Source organism: Schistocerca gregaria, chromosome 2 (assembly GCF_023897955.1).
Source record: "Schistocerca gregaria isolate iqSchGreg1 chromosome 2, iqSchGreg1.2, whole genome shotgun sequence".
In the NCBI taxonomy this organism is placed as follows: domain Eukaryota; kingdom Metazoa; phylum Arthropoda; class Insecta; order Orthoptera; family Acrididae; genus Schistocerca; species Schistocerca gregaria.
Genome location: NC_064921.1, coordinates 125041227 through 125054020, shown reverse-complemented (window position 1 = coordinate 125054020; position 12794 = coordinate 125041227).

The window sequence follows — 12794 nt, the reverse complement described above, 5'->3', positions numbered from 1 at the left end:
TCAAACGAGAAACTTTTTGATCATGCCTTATACTTACGAGTAACCCAGAGCTTCCATTCCACGTGCCCCCTTCACAGCCGAACACTTGCTCGATTCTTAGTTTCGTTTGCAGCGCTATGTCTTGCGCTTTGCTCTAGTGGCGTTAACAGATATACATGACCATCTGGTAATGTGAGAAACAAAGCGGGGAGACGCAGACGACTTCTAGGTGCACGCTCCACACTCATTGCTATTCCCACTTCATTTAATCACTGGAAATACGACTGCTAAGAAGTTTATAAGGTGTGTACATATTTCGAAACAGTAAGTGCAAACAATTTGAGTGAAGCTACATGACAGTTACGGTAGCTACACTATCACTCTTAACAAATGCATAGTATACAATTCTTCATTCCACATATGAGTCTTCAAATTTGACCGTTTAATGTGCGTTTTGTTTTTAATGAAATGTTTTTGGTAGACGAACCTGTGTGTCTGTTATGTCATGAAGACTAATGAAAAATTTATTTTTGCAAAATATACTGTATTTTATTAAAAGTCTTGATTGTTATTTTGATGAACAGAACAAAACTTTTGACTGCAGTTGTACCACCATAACAAATTTGATGTTCATAACAGATTATAATAAAATACTCATTTAGTGACTGGAAAATTTATGTCCTTTTGTTGCGTCCTGAATTTTCGGTCCTTGTCCTACCGATTTTTTAAACCACCAGTCCACAAGTCTCCATCTTCTGCAAATTCCATCTGTGAACAATACTGACAATCTTCTTGCGAAGACAGCTCCGTCGATGCATGTCGTGTAGGCATTCTCGTATGCGCGATGATGCATGAAACGAAATGGGACTCCTGTATGTACACATTGGTCTCTCAAGTGGATACGATATGCCCAGAGAATATGACACCCTTAAAAATCGTGACACCGCCTGTGACGTATGTTGTGGGCGGTACCTGCCGTGAAACTATGACGTCAGTCAGTCCTCTCTTAGACTCCATTTCTACGGTGCCCCTGTCACCAACACATTGACTATCGCCTTCCGGAGTGGCCGAGGGTTCTAGGCGATACAGTCTGGAACCGCGCGACTGCTACGGTCGCAGGTTCGAATCCTGCCTCGAGCATGGATGTGTGTGATGTGCTTAGGTTAGTTAGGTTTAAGTAGTTCTTAGTTCTAGGGGACTGATGACCACAGCAGTTAAGTAAGTCCCATAGTGCTCAGAGCCACTTGAACAATTTTTTACTATCATCACGTGGGCTTGCAAATACTGTTACCTGTAAACTGATTTCTCAGCGTCGCTTCTGTTTGGTCATGCAACCACTTCAACATCAACACTGGAAAAACAGGTTTTGTATCCGGTTTTCACCCGCATGTATCCGCTACACCACATTTGAATTTATCAACATGTTTTTCTCTGTACAGTTCTGATAGGAATGGATTTGTAAAATTCCACATCCAAATTGACGGCAATCTATTTTATTTTAGACCCTCAATCACCCCAAATGATTCTATCGAAGCGACGTGACTCCCGTTGGTCAGACTCTTTGCGGCGGTTTAGCTTTTGGAAACGTTGTCTCTTCGGTAACGAGGATCCACCGTACACACTGGTGGCTTCTGAAAGCTGATTTCTTACGTAATTTTCGAAATGGTATAAACCATGCGTCTTTAACCAATTATCGTCCCATGTTCAAAGTTGGTTACCTCGCGGAGTACAGTCATGTTCACTACACACGAATCTGTAACAGACTGCTCATATATCGTGTTTACACGCCATACGCCACGATGCTCAGGAGTCATATAAGGCCAAATGTGTCAGCATTTCCCGTGACTTTTCGCCCATGTCTTACATGTCACAGGTTCATTCACAACTTTTTATTTGACGCTAGCCCGCATCTCGTGGTCGTGCGGTAGTGTTCTCACTTCCCACGCCCGGGTTTCCGGGTTCGATTCCCGGCGGGGTCAGGGATTTTCTCTGCCTCGTGATGGCTGGGTGTTGTGTGATGTCCTTAGGTTAGTTAGGTATAAGTAGTTCTAAGTTCTAGGGGGCTGATGACCATAGATGTTAAGTCCCATAGTGCTCAGAGCCATTTGAACCATTTCACGCTAGGGAGAAGTGGGTGTCGCTTGTTTCCTCATAAACTGAATCATGTGAAGTGTTTGGACAAAAACATGGAAACACTAGAAGCACATTACCATATCTAATACGGTGCAGGGAAACCAATGGCACTCAAAACAGCTTCCTGTCTTCTCGGAATGGGTAAATACATGTCCCGTATGGCTTTTAAGATGATATTATAGCATCCTTCCTGCAAAACATGGCCCGGTGGGGTAATGATGATGCAGCTGGATAGCTACCACGACCCTTCTCTCCAAAGTAGATCACCAACGCTCAACAACATTTGGGAATGGTGATTGCGGTGGCCAGGGGAGATGCTACAATTCATGCTGGTGCTCACAAAACCAGTCCTGGACGATGTGAGCTACGTGAAGAGATGTCCTGTCATCTTGGAACAAATCATCTCCATTGCGGAACAAACATTGTACTATGGGAGGGACTGATCGGCCAAAATTCTCACATACTCCTTGACAGTAATGCGACCTTGCAGGACAACCACGAGGCCCTTGAAATATCACGATACGGCTGCTAAATCATCACCGAGTCACGCCATGTTTCACTCTTGGGATGTAAACTCGGTCACTAGTTGGAAATTGTGTGAAACAAGGTTCATCCAACCAAGTGACATTCTTCCATTGCTCCATAGGCCATGTTTTGCAAATTCGGCACCACGTTTTCCTGTTATGGAGATTTCCATCACTGACGTGTAGTCTGGGAATTCCAGCTCGCACTGCATATTTCCTACTTACCTGTTGAGCACCGTTAGTTTGTTTCGTTGTTGACAGGGTCCGCGAGTGCGACATTCGGTTGTGCAGTGACTTTCACAGTTGTCCACCTCTTACTTTTTTTGCGCAGTCCTCTACAATGAGCGTCTGTCACGATCACTCAAGACACAGTTTCGTCCCCGTCGTAACCTGGCGGATGGTGTTTTTCGGCTTTCGCTGAAAGCAGCATAAATCTTCGATACAGTGTTTCTTGAAACATAAGACATTTCAGCTACATTGGTTAAGGAAGCACTCACCATACGAGAACCAACAACTTTCCCACGTACGAATGCGCTTAGGTTCCACATAATGCTCTCACAACCATACAGAACTCTGTTTTGACCACGACTGAAAAATTTGGAAATTTATGGTAAGGGCTATGTGACCAGACTGCGGAGGTCATCGGTCCCTAGGATTACACACTACTTAATCTAACTTCAACTAACTTACGCTAAGGATAACACACACACCCTGCCCGAGGGAGGACTCGAACCTCCGACGGGGGGAGCCGTGCGAAGCGTGACGAGACGCCCTAGACCGCACGGCTCCCCCGCACAGCGACCACAACTGAGTCTTGCAACGTATTGAGGACATTGCACAAGTACCGTTCGTGGTCAAATGTAGCAGCCCAATCCAAAAGCGTGATTAGCCTCTGCATCTACGTTCGAGCATGCGTTTCTGGCGGTGTTTCCATATTTTTGTCCACCCGCTGTAGTAGACTGTGGTGATTCCGTGCTTCTCTCGAATAGCATCAACCTTAACGTCCTCATACGGCCAACGATCCCCCATCAATACCTCCACACGCTCTCGCTCCGCGACAACAGTGAAAGGTTGTACCCAGGATATTAGAGTAAACTGGGTTGAAATGAGGCGATCAGGAATTTTACTGCACTATCATTTCTTCACTTGCAGGCGTAATGCTGGCACTGATGTGTATCCTTTCTAGACTAACTTCACCACACAATCCTAATTCGGCCTCTACGCTACTGGAATGTGAAAAGGGTGATTTTTCCCGCGATGTAATATTTCTAGGACGCTAGGGCATGACGTATTAGGAAGACTACAACTCTCTCGGAGGAAATGAGGCGTACTATAAATGTGGCTGCATAGTACAGCGCATATTAGACCTCAGTCTCTGTAACAATGTAAGATTGAATAAATCGTCTCTAGTATGGAAACCACACATTTCCGGACGTAAGTTCATTAGACCCTTTCTCTTCCGTATCCTCCCATTGATCAGTGCCTAGATTTTGTACACTGTGGGGAAAAAAAACACCCCGTTAAAAGAAGGGCAAAAAAGTATTTCTTGCAAAGCGGAAGGCATTTATTAAAACCAGATCAACAAAACTCTTGTACAGGTTGTCGAAGAAGACGCTGTCTCATTCTTGACTTTGAACAACTGAAGAAATAAATACAGAAGTTGTTTTATCCGTATAACTGCTTTGAAGCTGGCTAAAAGATTGTTGTCAGTGTCGTATTGCTTTTATTTCAGTATCGTACTGTTTCCGTTGTGAAGCCATGACTGATGTGAGCAAACACAGTTGCATTGCTTTTATACATCGCTTTGGCTAGAGCCTCCATCGTAAATCAATACTGCTTGATTGAGAGAAATGTGCTTTCGTTTCAGGCAGAGTCAAAGGCAGGCCGCAACAGTGGACGCAAGAAAAAACGAGTCCAAAAATATTCCCTTGTCGCTCAGTCAACTGAGCAGTCAATAAATACACTGCCTGGCAAAAAACTGGAGCACCCAGACAACATGGACAGATATTAATGTAGCTTCATACAAGCACACACCCTAGGCGTCTACGATTAGACTATCAATGCTTGACGTTAGGTGCGAATGTGGATTGTCAGTGAGTCGTGCGGAGATGGTTCGCGCAGTTGCCGTAACGCTGTGTCCCGGATGGCGCAGTGGTTACCGCACCTGCCTAGAAATCAGGAGGTGCCGGGTTCGAATCTCAGTCCGGTACACATTTTTCACTCGTCGCTACTGATTCCGCGTAATGAAACGCTGCACCTGACGGTAGTGACCCCTGCAGTTCGCGGTGTGTTCAGAACTGCAGTTCTGGCTGACAGAAAGGTCACAACAGTGCTTGAGTGTTGTTGGTGTTAGTGTTGTTTCCACGGCCAGGCGGAGTGACCAAGCGGTTCTAGGCGCTACAGTCTAGAACCGCACGACCGCTACGATCGCAGGTTCGAATCCTGCCTCGGGCATGGATGTGTGTAATGTCCTTAGGTTAGTTAGGTTTAAGTAGTTCTAAGTTCTAGGGGACTGATGACCACAGCAATTGAGTCCCATAGTGCTCAGAGCGATTTGAAACTTTTTTGTTGTTTCCACGCCTGGCAGGATATACAGGGTGTAAATTTTAAGTTGACAAACCAGAATAACATGAAAAATAAACCTCACATGAAAAACTGTGTAGAATCCGAAGTTGATTATTTTCAAGAGGGACAACTGCTGGTGCTAAAATTAGCCCGCCACCCCAGCCCCCTGGGGATGGGGCGGGAGGCCAGCTGGTTGGATAGTGGAATATCCAGATGTGACGGTGGCCCGATGGCGAGTTGCGTGTCAATGTAGGGGCAAGGTTTACCCGTCGTCACGATTCCAATCGATCACGTCCGACCAACGCAAGACAAGACTGCCGTATTCTGCATCCAGAACATCGTCACTGCTTCACATCTGCGCCTTCCACGCGAGAGCAAGTAAAGGATTCCCAGAAACATCATTAGTCGAAGGCTAGTAGCTGCCAGACTATGGAATTCCCGTCCCATGCATAGGCTGCCTTTAACACAACAACACAAATGACAGCTTCTGTCGTGGTGCCGTGAGAGGGCAGCACGGACTGCTGATGGATGACCTCTCACTGTGTTCACCAAAGAACCGCGGTGATGACCATCGTAAGCGAGTATGGCGGCGCTCTGGGGAGACATCCCATTGTTCCAACATTTTGGAAAGGTACAGCGGTGTTACTCTTGGCTTCATGGTGTGGGGAGACCTCAGGTATTTCTTGAGTTCAGAGGTGCTAGTGACTGAGGGAAGTTTGACAGCACAGAAGTACGTCATTGACATCCTACGTCCTTTTGTGTTATCTCTCATGCGATAGTATTTTGGTGCCATTTTTCTGCAGGACAATGCTCGTCCACACACGGCACGTGACACTACGTGATGATCAGGTTCTCTCGTGGCCAGCAAGATGGCCAGATATGTCCCTGACATGTCTGGAATCAGTTCAAGCGTCAAGTCTATCCCATTGTCAGTACCTACGGCCGGTTCACAACCGAACCTTTTCATGCGTCGACAACAGAGGGGGTGCAACATCATACTGATCAATGAGTTCATGCTGCAAAGTTCTATATAAATTTGACCCATTTTTCAGTGAAGGGAATAACTTCACAGTTAGGCTCAACCTGCGAAATTTCATTTAGTTTCCACCTTCTCCTGTGGCTATCTCGCTTTCTTTTTATTTATTTTTTTGTATGGTAGTATAGATTTATCCAACGGCATAGATTTATCCAACGGCATAGATCACCGAAGTCTGACTGGGGTAGCACTCTAATGGGTGACCAACCGGTTGCCTAGCCCTGTTGCTAAACGGGGTGCACTCAGTTCTTATGAGGAAATCTGAGGAGCTACTAGATGGAGAAATAGCGGCTGGGGTCTCGTAAAGTGACAGAGGGCCGCGCGGGGTAGCCGCACGGTCTCGTTCGTCTTTTCACGGTCCGTGCGGCTCCCCTCGTCGGAGGTTCGAGCCCTCCCTCGGACACTGGTGTGTGTGTCGTCCTTAGCGTAAGTTAGTTTTAGTCAGATTAAGTAGTGTGTAAGTTTAGGGACCGATGACCTCAGTAGTTTGGTCCCATAAGACATTACCACGAATTTCCGAATTTTTGACATAGGGCCGGGACAGCGGTGTGTTGACCACATGCCCCTCCATGTCCGCATCCAGCGACGCCTGCGGCCTGAGGATGACACGGCGGTCGGTAGGTACCTTAGGGCCTTCATGGAACTTTCTGGCGGAGTTAAGTTTTTAGTGTATATTTATGTTCCAATAATTATGCAGAGAAGACGAGACCTGGAGAGGACAGACTGTATCAAAACCGTCTTTAGACACAAGACTACAGCAACATCATTCCTTCATAACTGACATTAGCCACCACCGTGCATAGACTCTACGACTGCATCTAGATACGTACCCCGCAATCCACCTTATGGTGCGTGGCGGAGGGTGCCACGTACCACTGATAGTCATTTCCTTTCCTGTTCCATTTTAAGATGGAGCGAAGGAAAAACGACGTGGTGAGACCGTGGCTATGTACAATTAATGTAGGTTAATTCTTACAAAGAAGAAAACAGCAGCCAGCCACTGCTATTTATTTAGATAAAAAGTGCCGTCACCGGTTTCGAACTGGCAAGTTCATCATCAGACGGCTGTTCACGTGATTTTCAAGATACACTTCACATTATTGTCCGTTTTCGATTTTTATCATTCCACTGTGGCGAAGTACTTTTGGTGTGTTGTTGCCCTACTGTAGGAAACAGTGTTAGAAGCGCCCTATGCGAAAATAACTAACCTCTAAACGATGAAATACAACGTAAATAAATATGTGAGGTTATGTGGTTACGGTACTAACGTCAAAAATTCCGCGCGATTTTGTTCCGAACTTGCAGGATTGTATTTTTCGAATATTCCTGCAACTTCGGAGCAAAAACGCGTAATTTTTTACGTTAGTACCGTAACCACTTGTTGTTGTTGTGGTCTTCAGTCCTAAGACTGGTTTGATACAACTCTCCATGCTACTATATCCTGTGCAAGCTTCTTCATCTCCCAGTACCCACTGCAGCCTACATCCTTCTGAGCCTGTTTAGTGTATTCACCTCTTGGTCTCCCTCTACGATTTTTACCCTCCACGCTCCCCTCCAATACTAAATTGTTGATCCCTTGATGCCTCAGAACATGTCCTACCAAGCGATCCCTTCTTCTGGTCAAGTTGTGCCATAAACTTCTCTTCTCCCCAATCCTTTTCAATACTTCCTCATTAGTTATGTGATCAACCCATCTAATCTTCAGCATTCTTCTGTAGTACCGCATTTCTAAAGCTTCTATTCACTTCTTGTCCAAACTATTTGTCGTCCATGTTACACTTCCATACATGGCTACACTCCATACAAATACTTTCAGAAAAGACTTCCTGACACTTAAATCTATACTTGAAGTTAACAAATTTCTCTTCTTCAGAAACGCTTTTCTTGCCATTGCCAGTCTACATTGTATATCCTCTCTACTTCGACCATCATCAGTTATTTTGCTCCCCAAATAGTAAAACTCCTTTACTACTTTAACTGTCTCATTTCCTAATCTAATTCCCTCAGCATCACCCGACTTAATTCGACTACATACCATTATCCTCGTTTTGCTTTTGTTGATGTGCATCTTATACCCTCCTATCAAGACACTGTCCATTCCATTCAACTGCTCTTCCAAGTCCTTTGCTGTCTGACAGAATTACAATGTCATCGGCGAACTTCAAAGTTTTACTTCTTCTCCATGGATTTTAATACCTACTCCGAATTTTTCTTTCGTTTCCTTTATTGCTTGCTCAATATACAGACTGAATAACATCGGGGAGAGACTACAACCCTGTCTCACTCCCTTCCCAACCACTGCTTCTCTTTCATGTCCCTCGACTCTTATAACTGCCATCTGGTTTCTGTACAAATTGTAAAAAGCTTTTCGCCCCCTGTATTTTACCCCTGCCACCTTTAGAAATTGAAAGAGAGTATTCCATTCAACATTGTCAAAAACTTTCTCTGAGTATACAAATGCTAGAAACGTAGGTTTGCCTTTCCTTAATCTTTCTTCTAAGATAAGTCGTAGGGTCAGTATCGCCTCACGTGTTCCAGTATCTGTATGGAATCCAAACTGATCTTCCCCGAGGTCGGCTTCTACTAGTTTTTCCATTCGTCTATAAAGAATTCGTGTTAGTATTTAGCACCTGTGGCTTATTAAACTGATTGTTCGGTAATATTCACGTCTTTCAACACCTCCTTTCTTTTGGATTGCAATTATTATGTTCTTCTTGAAGTCTGAGGGCATTTCGCCTGTTTCATACATCTTGCTCACCAGATGGTACAGTTTTGTCAGAACTTGCTCTCCCAAGGCCGTCAGTAGTTGCAATAGAATGTTGTCTACTCCGGGGGCCTTGTTTCGACTTAACCTCACATATTTATTTAAGCTGTACTTCATCGTTTGGAGGTTAGTTGTTTTCACAAAGGGCGCTTCTGTTTTCTACCGTAGGGCAACAACACACCAAAAATACTTCGCCACAGTGGAATAATAAAAATCGAAAACGGACGATAATGTGAAGTGTATCTTGAAAATCATGCGAACAGCCGTCTGATGATGAACTTGCCAGTTCGAAACCGGTAACGGCGCTATTTACCTAAATAATTAGCAGTATTAATAGTGGGTGGTTGATGTTTTCTTCTTTGTAAGAATTAACCTACATTGACAGAGTATATGCTTCCGTACAAGCCATAAGTTCTTTTATCTTAAAAGCGCATTTCAAGATGGCTGCAGAACGATTCTAGTGCCACCATCATACATTTCGCTTAAGTACCATCTTTCTCAACATTGTTCCTCGAAAAGAATGTCGCTTTGCCTCCAGGGACTCCCATTTGACTTCCAGCAGCATCTCCGTAATACGTGTTGTTCGAACCTGCCGCTAACGAGTCCAGCAGACCGCCTGTGAACAGCTTCGATGCATTGTCTCGAGGGTTATGGGACCTGATTTGTATGACACGTGCATGCTGAAGTGGATCTCACTGGACAGCAGTCCGCTGGAAGATGTGCGAGGTGTGAGGAGAAAGACGAGCGCGTAGGAGTGTGGGAACCAGGCAGGGGGCGACCGGAAGTGTGGAGGGAGAGGACGACTGCTACCCGATTCCAGGCCGACGCTGCTTGTGGGAAACGCACCGAACGGCTGGGCGCAGGAGAGGCTCCTCGCGAAAACTTAAGACGCGACAGCAGACGGCGGATGCAGACTAGTCATCACGGCTCTCAGAGTTAGTCGCACTAACTCCCCGTCCTAAAGTACAGACATACGTACGCGAAGTATCTCAACATACCAACATGTAAAAGCTTATGATAATATTTTGCCATGAAACCTCCAGTAGAAAATAAATGTGTATTCTACAAAACTGTCATTTATAAATAGCTCAATGGACAATTTCTTACAGATTTCCGTACAAAATACTAAAAAACGAATGTGTTGTAATGTATATCATTATTTTTGAAATGAGTTTGTTTTTGCTATTATGCTAGGTAAATATCTTTAAAAAACTTCTAAATGTACGCCCACGAGCTACCCTTTTTATTTATTTAATCAGTAATTTCACCTGGCAATGTTGGAGGTTTCAAGTTCTCTCTCTCTCATTTACGGAGGCAACGTTAGTGACTCGACTTTACCATTTGTGAACTACATGAGCAGTATAAAAGGGTATTAACAATAACAATAAAAAATAATAATGCATGTGGTAATGAATATATAAAATACCGACCATTAAAATTGCTACTCCACGAATATGACGTGCTACAGACGCGAAATTTAACCGACAGCAAGAAGATGGTGCTATATGCAAATGATTAGGTTTTCAGAGAATGCACACAAGGTTGGCGCCGACGGCGACACCTATAACGTGATGAAATGGGGAAATTTTCAAACCGATTTCTCATACACAAACAGCAGTTGACCAGCGTTGCCTGGTGAAACGTTGTTATGATCTCTCGTGTAAGTAGGAGAAATGTGTACCATCACGTTTCCGACTTTGACAAAGCTCGGATTGTAGCCTATCGCAATTGCGGTTTATCGTATCACGACATTGCTGCTCGCGTTGGTTGAGATCCAATGACTGTTAGCAGAACATGGAATCGGTGGGTTCAGGAGGGTAATACGGAACGCCGTGCTGGATTCCAGCGGCCTCGTATCAGTAGCAGTCGAGATGACAGGCATCTTATCGGCATGGCTGTAAGGCATCGTGCAGCAACGTATCGATCCCTGAGTCAACAGATGGGGACGTTTGTAAGACTACATCCAACTGCACGAACGGTTCGACGACGTTTGCAGCAGCATGGACTATCAGTTCGGAGACCATGGCTGCGGTTACCCTTAACGCTGCATCACAGACAGGAGCGCCCGTGATGGTGTACTCAACGACGAACCTGGGTGCACGAACGGCAAAAAGTTATTTTTTCGGATGAATCCAGGTTCTGTTTAAAGCATCATGATGGTCGCATCCGTGTTTGGAGACATCGTGGTGAACATACATTGGAAGCGTGTATTCGTCATCGGCATACTGGCGTATCACCAGGCGTGATGGTATGAGGTGCCATTGGTTACACGTCTTGGTCACCTCTTGTTCGCACTGACGTCACTTTGAACAGTGGACGTTGCATTTCAGACGTGTTACGACCCGTGGCTCTACCCTTCAATCGATCCCTGCGAAACCCTACAATTCAGCAGGGTAATGCACGACCGCATGTTGGAGGTCCTGTACGGGCGTTTCTGGATAGAGAAAATGTTCGACTGCTGCCCTGGCCAGCAAATTCTCCAAATCTCTCAGCAATTAAAAACGTGTGGCCAATGGTGGCCGAGCAACTGGCTCGTCACAATACGCCAGTCACTATTCTTGATTAACTGTGGTATCTTGTTAAAGCTGCATGAGCAGCTGTATCTGTACACGCCATACGAGCCCATTTTGACTCAATGCCCAGGCGTATCAGGGCCCGTATTACGGGCAGAGGTGGTTGTTCTGGGTACTGATTTCTCAGGATCTATGCACCTAAATTGCGTGAAAATGTAATCACATGTCAGTTCTAGTATAATATATTTGCGCAATAAATACCCGTTTATCATCTGCATTTCTTCTTGGTGTAGCAATTTTAATGGCCAGTAGTGTATAATGTAGCGAATGTCAGACTTGTTAAAATTGTGATGAGCAATTTCCTCATTACGTTCTTGTCGAATGTGAATAATGACACCTAACAGAAACATTTGTCATCAGTATGAGGTTAACTAAGAAACAGCTTTTTTGAGTGCAGTCTCGAAAGTTAAATTACCAGGTGTCCCAGAATTCTTTCTCCGATTACAATCATCCATAAGTCATAAAATATGACACATAGACAAACATATTTTTCTTGAATTGCGTGTGGCATATTCACATTTTTGTCTAGTTACATGCTCACCGCTACTTTCTTTGTTACAGGTTCCAATGATGTTGGAAAGACTGCACGATCTGGACTTTGTACGCACGGAAAAGAAGTTGTTTATGCAGGCTGCGGTGCACTGTCGTCTTTGGAATCTGCAACTCACGTGAGGCTCTGCAGACTACCTTCTCGGAAGTTCTTGTGTCTCTCACTGTCTGAATCGCCTGCGCGCTATGTTCTAAGGAGATCACAGACACTTCTTGTTTTCTTAAACTTCTTGATACTCTTAACATCTGGCGGCTCTCTTTGGTATGCCATCCAGAATTTTCTTTATACTTTTTTGGTGACTGTGCCTCGTGACACCACAGGGCGCATTAGGCTTTCTCCTGGTTTGAGTACTCGTTGTTTTCATATGATGTCCGATTCGTCCGATTCCGCTGTTGTTATGTCACTGGGTTCAGTAACAAAGGAACAGTGAGTATGTTCCACACGAAAACCTGAATGTCTCATACGCAATTCAAGACAAAAAGTATTTGTCTATTTGTCATATTTTATGTCTTATGAATTACTGTAATCAGGTAAAGGACTTCTGGGACGTCCAGTACTTTTTGATTTCACTTTCGATATTTTGGGATCCAGTAATCACGCGTTTGGCACCCTCTAATGGTATCTAGTTGTCTTGAGTGTACCAAATTGTCCGATTTTGGGCATTTGAGAC